Source organism: Pezoporus flaviventris, unplaced genomic scaffold, assembly GCF_033815535.1.
Source record: "Pezoporus flaviventris isolate CSIRO_AGI_PZ_B2104156 unplaced genomic scaffold, CSIRO_AGI_Pfla_v1 ptg000007l, whole genome shotgun sequence".
NCBI classification, from domain to species: domain Eukaryota; kingdom Metazoa; phylum Chordata; class Aves; order Psittaciformes; family Psittacidae; genus Pezoporus; species Pezoporus flaviventris.
The window spans coordinates 11,740,509-11,749,229 of NW_026892555.1; the positions used below are offsets into that span (position 1 = coordinate 11,740,509).

At 39.7% G+C, this 8,721-nt stretch overlaps 1 long non-coding RNA gene across 3 annotated transcripts; it reads left to right on the forward strand.

Moving 5' to 3' along the window:
- Nucleotides 1–4,560: 4,560 nt before the first annotated feature.
- LOC133266304 (uncharacterized) lies at nt 4,561–8,470 on the forward strand. Of its 3 annotated transcripts, none has more exons than XR_009742314.1 (4): nt 4,561–5,477; nt 5,873–6,027; nt 7,816–8,080; nt 8,345–8,470. It is a non-coding gene; the product is annotated as an uncharacterized LOC133266304 (long non-coding RNA). The 3 variants fall into 3 exon arrangements; XR_009742313.1 differs by having other exon boundaries at nt 7,816–8,261; nt 8,345–8,464; XR_009742312.1 differs by having other exon boundaries at nt 7,816–8,464.
- The last annotated feature ends 251 nt before the right edge of the window (nt 8,471–8,721 follow it).

The following is an 8,721-nucleotide window of genomic DNA, read 5'->3' on the forward strand; positions in this document are numbered from 1 at the left end:
CACAGGAAAACAAACAAAACTTCCAGAGTGATTGATTGGAAAAACTCAATTAGCTGTCATGGCTATAATTACTACATAAACACAGTCCTGGGGTAGGGACCAAGTGAGCTGGAGACCCCTTCATGAGGCCCCAGTAAACTGAGGTAGCCTCCAAAGCCTACTCAGTGAGTGATCAATGGTAAAGTGCCAATGTAGAGGTGTCTCTTTCTGTGAGGTCTGCAGGCCCCGTAACACAGTGTGGGCTACTTAAGAGGGGATTTAATTCACTGCTTGCAAAACCCCAAAGGGCAAAGCCAGAAAAGTTTGGAGTCATTATGGCAGTTGGTTCTTTTAGTTTCCCTGAGAAAATCCCTCTTTGCCTTTCGGATGTCTGCTCTCAAAGCAGATTTTGTTTCCTCAGAGTATTAGCACAAGTTAGGCTTCTAAGAGCAAATACTACTTCTGAAGGAAGTTAGTTGCTTTTATAATGTTAACAGTATACTAAGTCAGAAAGCAGCTTCCTTCTTTCCTTCCTTCCTTGCTTCCTTCCTTCCATATAACAGAGAGGTAACATCCTTAACATATCAGTAAACATTAAAAATGAATCGCAGCTGCTCTCTGACCATAGCTGTTTTGAAGGCTACATGAAGCCACAGCTGATTAGATTTTGTTTATTTTTCAGTTCAAACTCTCTCAATGCAGGTCAACCTTGATTTTCCATATGTGTAATGTGGTAAAAAAATGCCAAGTTTTCATCTTCTATTATGCAGCTGTGTAGTGAGCGCAGACCTGGTGTTAGAAACCTTGGTCACTGATGCAATTGTTAACTGGTGACAAATGACACTGTTTAACTACCTGACAATAAACTGGTCTATCACTGATGTGCTCACCAGCTACAAGGTCATTGTTCTTTATGATTTAGAAAGCTAGAAAGAGTCACAACATCTTCAAATTGATCTCAAGTTCAAATCTTATCCACCCTGTTAGGGTGCAGTTGGAGACACAGGAAGTGCAAGGCTCTCCCAGGAGCCACAGCTAAGGCAAAGCCTGGTTAGATTTTCTACATGGCTCTTTATGGATGGTGCCTCACCTCTTCCAATGAGTACTTTACAACTTGATTTTTAATATGTTCTGGATATCCTAAGCAATAGTCTGGCTGTCACAGCACCAGTCTGCTCCCAGGATGGTCACTTCATCACTTACCTGGCTAAAATAAAATCACCTGTATTCTTTGATAATGCACTGATTTATAACCAAATATCTTGGACCAAAGTGCTGACTCCTGTCTCCTTCCCCTCCTGCAGATACTTTTTTGCACTTCAGGATCCCCCCTAAATTTCCACTTCAGATGCCACTTTTGGCAGCTGGACAATCATTGTGGATGTAAGTAGAGAAAGTATCATGATAGTTGTGAGGTATTAATACAGGGAATTCACATCACCTCACAAATGCTGAGGGCGGGAGGGAATTAACACAGCCTTTTCAGCTTTCATAAAGAACAAACAGCTCAAATGTCCAAAAACCTGTCTGTGCCTCTCCAGCTGTGTTAACTGGACTGGAAACATATATTGCTTTTCCTTGCAAACCCTGAGAACACAACAGTTGTTTCAGTGATGGGGGAAAGAGTATTTGTTTTTGTCTCTCATTTAATTTATTTGCACTGTGGTCACTACTTAAAGTAAACTGAAAGAACAAGGGCAGGGGAGGGGAGTTCCTCTTACTCCTTTTTTGAAACTCCAGTGTGTGTCAACCTTTTAAACTCATTATTATTTTCTAGCATGAAGATTTTAAGGCCAGACCTTGAAGACCTGATTCTTCTGCTGTTGAAACTGGTGTAACTAACGACTTTAGGTGAGACACTGGTAATGCACACTAGAGAATGTTTTACGAGAATGGGCTAATGTTGAAAGAGAATAAGACCAGTGTTTTCAAATGTGTCTAGTAATTTTAGGGGTCTCTACTTTTCACATTCAACTCAAAACACTTAAAAGTGGCCAGAGTTTCAGTGGGCAGAAGTGTTATGTGCTGCTGCTTCCATTTTGAAAGTCTGTACTTAAGGATTAGTGATGAAAAAGTTTCACAGGTTCCTGTGAAGAGGGCAAGAATTACGTGAGGATTGGGTAGCGTGTTAAAAACAAGACTTAAGGATCTCCTTCTTGGTGGTGGATTGAAGAGAATGCCTCTAAATGACAACATAAAGAATAGAAATTTGGTTCAAGAGGACTCTACACTTGGGAATCGGGTCAAACGCACTGGAAAAACTCACCGAGGTGAGGTCTCCTTGATCTTTTAAAGAAGAAACAGAGCTATCTACTGTTTGGCTATGTGATATGCAGTAGTACATTTATATATACAGGACTTGAAGGAAACAAATTGCAAAAATTACTCAGGAGGTGAGACATGCACATAGCTGTTTGCAACAGTGAGCATTGCAAGCTCATACCCTTCTTTATCCCATTGTAACTGGTTCATCTCTTTCTATCTTTTTATGTTTAGAAACTAAAGAATTGTGGCTTTTAAGTTATAGTCATAATTATCAATGCAAAACTAAAAGTAGTACTCTAGTATCTAGGCTATAGTTTATTATTTACATAGGCAAAACTCTTTGAGTGCTGCATTGCTGAAGTGACAATGCTGAGTGGAAAACCACATAAAAGCAGTAGGAGTGGTCTGTGACTTGGAGGAAAAAATGCAATTAGCAAATTTCCAGGCTGGATTTCCCCAGTGGGATTGCCAGTGTTGCAAACAAACATTTATCCAAATCCAACTAAAACACCTTGGCAGTTGCAGAGGGTAAACAAAATTTTTATCACCCTTAGAGGAATGGATGTCATTTAAGTAACTATTAGCAATTTTTTTATGATCTGTCATGGGACAGCAGGAAGTGAACAGAACTAAGTTAATTTTGCATGAATGATCAGAATAAAGAACATCGTGTGACTTTAAAAGAACAGCAGGGAGGATCCATTAGATTTCTCATATTTGGCTAATAATAAAAACTACACATTTTTGACTAGTAGGTGTTCTTGACCTTAGTCATCCTTAATTTGTAAACATCCTTTCTACAGCTGTGTGAGCTTTGAAGTATCCAACTTCTCATCACTATCCAAGAGTTGACTTCAGAGCTTTCTTCTGCTCTTCTTTGGACTCCTCCTTCGGTTCTTCTTTGGACTCCTCTAGGAACCTGACAGTGCCAGTCAAATTCTGTATTCTTGATCTGACATCCTCATGATTGGACTCTTGCTGCAAAAAGAAGGAATGATTATTTAGGAATTTCAGATTGTTAGCATAGAGGAGACAAGATGCATTTGCTGCAGTGTGTAATGTGAAAATGGTTTCAAAATTGGGAATCCTTTTGTATTTAGAGATCCCTATGCCACTTTGACCCATGATTTTCTTTATCACAGTTTGTGAGGGATAATTCATGACTGTTCCCTTTTATTTGTCCTTTAAGCCACAGAGTGCAGCACTCACGTCTTCCAAATTCTCCTGCATACTCTGAACCACTTTTATTCTCAGATTCAGTTCTGAATTAAGAGAAGGTATTACAGTTGTGCCTGATGAGGAAGGTATGTTCCGTCAGCTAACAACTAGATCGTTGAGAGAAAACAACATTAATAACTTCTTGATATAACTTCTTTGAGTTTAGGAGCAAAGAGCACATAATTTTTCTTCTGTAATGCAGATATCACATTGGGAGTGATGCATATCCAAGTCAGGAAGACGATAGACCCATTTTTTCTGTCAGCCTTTGTTTTTTTCTACTTTCTTTAGAATTAAGGATATAGAAAAAACAATGGGAGCTTCACCATTGACTTGAATAACACCAGTGTATTCTCCCCATTAGGTGAAATGTATTTTGCTATGCAAAATTGTTTGGGCTGTTCAAGACTGGGTCATCAGAAGTGGAGGCAAGGACAAAGAAGTAAAAATGGGTCTATCAAGGCCATGGACTTCTAACAAGTATAGATTAATCTTCTTACCAAATACACATTGTAGAAGGTCACAAAGTGGCTACAGAAGCAAAAACAAGCTTCTAATTTATAAAATTGTTGTGTTCTTGACTAGCATTGTGAGCTATAAAACTGATTCTGCCAACTGCTCTACAGCTTGTAGGTCCTCTCTTTCCCCCACGATACAAACTATTTGTTGGCTTGAATAATTGTTGATTTTAAAATGTGTGTGGCCCTCCAATCTCACATTGATTTGCCAGTCTAAGTTGAGGGAAATGGCTTATGGCCACAGACATTGAAACCTGAAGTGATTAGTATTGCTTTTATTGCCTGTCTCGGGATGCTGTTGTCCCACTGTTCTGAAGGCACTTGAACTCTTGACTGTCTTCAAAAAGCAAAAGCTAAGTGGAAATAATTATTACATAGGAAAGAACAAGTTTGCAGCTTTGCCGTGTGTTAATTTCCTTTCTGATTTTTTGACCTGCCTTGGTGACAGATAGCATAATCCTCATCATTTGTTTTGGCAGAGATCTGTTGCATAGCAACCGGTCGGCAAAAAAAAAAAAAATAAATTGGACTAAGTATGACAGATTAAACAATATTAAACAATAAACAATATTAAATAAGATATCAATTTATGTTTGGTCATGCAGAAAGAGATTTGTCCTGGCTCTGAAGAATCCACTGATAAAATCATAGGTGATTACTGGGTCACCTGTTGGAACTGCCACCAACAAATTCATCTATTGCCAGTGCTGCACCCTAACCCTATTTATCACATTTATTCTGACAGAAGTTTGCTCTTCATCCCACCCTACCTGCCCAGTTGCAGATCTAGAGGTCTGGGCTGTGATTTGGAGCCCCCTGTCTGTGCTGACCCTTTCTCTGGATAATGCTTCCTGGTCTCTGGTCCCAGGACCAGCTGACATCTTTTGGGTTGCACAGCTCTGACTTGAAACTCAGAGTTGCTCTGTTGGAAAATAAATCTATTAGGAGATTTTTTACTGAGAGCTCTTGGGAAGGAAATTTTAGAGTAAGATTTGTGGGATCAGTTTTTGAAATTGATAAATCAGCCTTATTTTTTCCCTAGTTGTGTTATTTCAGGTTCTTGGATTCTAATTCAACACACAAGAAATCAAAGTTGTGCACACCCACTTAAATCAGTTTAATCTGCAAAATGCCTACAGACATATATTTCTGCGCAGCAAATCAAATGTGAATCTAAATGATATAATGCATTTTTCATTATGAAGTTCATAAGGAGAACTAAGAGAAAAACTCTCTTGTGGGACTGTCTGGTATGTAGATATGAAGTTGTAGTGGTCTGTTAAACATTTGAGATCAAAAATGTTTAAATGTAATAGTTCTGTTGCATTTGTCTGTCCAAATTTTGAATAATTTTTAATGCATTTCAGATGTAATGTCAGAAAATACGGAGAAGGATAATAACATGAAAACCAGAGATTTTTACAAGATAACAGTAAAAGAAAGAAAAGCTGTGGGCTGATTCACTCAGTTCATGAAGTTCCGTGGGAAAACGAGTCTGTAAGTACAGAGACCATACATCTCTAAGTCCATATTCCAGAAAATGCATGTTTATATTTTAGTATTTCTGACAGAAACCATGAGATCATCCCTTCTGGGCAAAGTGATATTTGTAACCTCTTCACACAGGCTGTCCCTGGAAGTTCCGTTTCCCACATTGTTTCATTTACACAAAATAGATTATGCCAAGTTCATCCTCTTTTCCTTCTGGGATCAGATGGTACTTTCCCCTCTGAGATACCCAGTTCAGTGAAAAGCAATTAGCAAATGAGACACTGATTTTTTTCCAAAGCTTTTCATAAGCATTGACTGTGGTCAATAATAATTAAGGTGTTTCTCCACTATAATGTCTTTGATGAAACTGAGCATTCTGTTTCACGATGTTCATCATTCAGGTGGGCTGAATTTGGTTCTCACTATCCACTTGAGAAGCACCACTGAAGTTTTGTCTATACTGCAGCCCCATCTGCCCATGGTTCTGCATGACTGGAAATTTGTACTCAGGTGAAGTCATGCTTGTATCAAGGCTTTTCCCAGTGGATACAACTTGGTGTGTGTTTCATCCTGACTGATTTTATCCATCTAAAAGTTATCAACTCTATGTTTCCTGCTACACTCAGTGGAGACTGCAAGGCTCCTTTAGAGAATAATTTATCCTGTCATAAGCCAAGTGCTTGAAATAAGCTTGATGCATTTCACTGATTGTATTTATCTACATCCACTTGCAGTGAAGGACATCCAGAGGGTTGGCTTTGTCTGCACATCTACATTTAAATGACTGAAGTTAAGCCAGAAGGAGGTCTGAGGGTCTAAAGAGTAGCCTACAGGCTTGCGACACATAGCCACCATGGCTTGCTTAGTCCATGGTTTAACAATATGTTTCATATATAGCTATATGTTTCTTAAGACGCATTAAATACTTCTGCCTCTTTTAGCCACCTTCCATTCTGTGGCTCTTGTTTTGACTAATTGCCCTCATATAAGTTGAATACAAGCTGCTAGAAGTGCTCTGAGTGCCTGTCCCACAGAATCCATTATCTGTCCTGTATGTTCCTTGTGCTTTCTCCATTTTACGTCAGCCCAGATGTGGCTAGGCAGTGGGAGCACAGTACAGCTTCTCCTTTGATGGTAGTACATGAAACCTGTACGTGCAGTCCAGCTTGCATCATGTCTGATCATAGGCACCATGTTGCTTTATTTCATGAGCTCTAATATGCAGAAATATGGCCTATAAATACAGAAAGAGTGCTCAGCTTCTAGTCAAATCTTTAGACAGTGCATCATGGCTGATTAGTGTAAGCCTTGCATTTACATCATCCTGACAACATGTTCTTACTTACTCTTCTGGAATGAAAAGATAGGTCCAGCCTTCACATATGGGGTACATATGCTGTAAAAAGGGCAATTTTGCTGAATCGGCTTCGTTGAGCAAATTACTAAGGCATGACGTTGATTATCTAAAAGGGAATGCTAGCCTGAAAATTAATAATGTAACTTTACAGGCTCATTTGCTGCCCAGGTGAATTTCACTAGAGGGGCTTCAAGCAGTGAAAGTGCACGTGCATGTGATATATAAAATGCACCTGTTGAAATAATGTTTCTTTTCCTAGATGTTATATTACAAGGGCATGGACTAATTTTACTTTTAAAAATCCTACCCCAATTTAAATGCCTTCCCCTCTACTCCCCTGCTCTCCTGTTGATCTTAATAAAAATCTCTTCATTGAGGGAACTGGTTATTAGGGGAACAAATAAACTGCCCATAGTCAGGAGTACATATACAGCACTTTTCATCCATACAGCTCAAAGCAATGTGCAGGAATAGGGCATGTATCCCATTTTCCACATGGTGAAATGCAGAGAGTCAAGAAGAAAGTCATCACAGAAGGCTTAAAATACAGTGCTGGGTAGTCCCAGGCATTGCTTTTATGTAGTAGGTGTAATGTACGGTCACAAATGTAATCATATAAACAGAATCCCTCTAATGTGTGATATGTACAGCTTGTACTGGGAGGAGTAAGAGAAAGAGGAAAGAGCGAATGGTTTTTGGTTAACTTTTGATTTGTGAGTTCAGTGAGGCAATCCATTCCTTCCTCCTTCAATTCTTCTTTATGACTCTCACACAAGACTGGTAAGAGCAAACGGATTGTTGTCAGCAGCTGCAGAAATGAAAGGGCAGTGGAACAAACTATTTTTCTACTTGGTCTTCAAGAATAATTAATGATAAAATTTTGTTGCAGCATGTACTCACATCAGTCTTAGTTGGAAATTGTATCACATATGGTTTGAATGTCAGATGTTGTCCTTTGCATTAATGTTTTCATTGGCTTCTCCTCAGGGCTGTTACTTCCCATTTTGGAAAGTTGCAGGATCACTTCTGCATGCAGGAAAGGCCCCATCTTATTGCCTCTCCTAGGCTGGTAAAACAGCAGGCACGAGTTAGTGGATCTGGCTGTGAGGAGGGCAGGTGGCGAGCAATGGGAAGTCTCTGCTTGCTCTTTCACAGTGATTTGCTTCAGTTGCCAAGCTCTGTTAAATAAGCAGCCTATGCACCAAGCAGGAGTTTCACTTGTACAAGGAGGCTTTTCTTTGAACCTTTCCAGGTGAGAATGTTTTCTAGCACAAGGGTCTTATTTAATGCTTGCACTGCCCAAAGGCCACAGTCAGCACCTCTGTGCAAACTTCAGAAGACATAATCCTTGCTTTAAACACCTCATGGTCTGAGCACGCAGCAGTGCCCTATGTGGAGTGGAATGAGCCTAGCGGATACCACCAAGGTGACAGGTGCCTGTCTTGCTAGGTCCAGTCATTTCCTTTATTAATTCAGTGAATTTATGTATTCACTTTGTGTCTCTGTTGTGTGGCAGGGAAAGGACAGGAGGCTGGTATCACAAAGAATGACATGGAACAGGAGAGTACTGCCAGTGGAAGACAGAAAATAAGGACCAAGCCTCATGGAGCAAAAAACATTCTGCCAAGAAAATAAAGACTCTTAGTTTTCTAGTTCCTACCACTTGTTTTCAGATGCAGAGACATTCACTGGAGTAGAAAACAGGGGTAGTAGATGCTTTACTTCAGTGTTGTTTTGAGTTCCTACCTGTGATAACTTTTCTGCTTTCTCCTTCTTGGCAGTCTGAAGTCTAAGGTCTTTTGGGAAGGCTGTAAAGAACTAAGAGGGAGCCAAGAGCAGTACAGGAATCAGAGACCTTATGTCCCTGAGCCAGTGGCATCCTTATATTTCCAG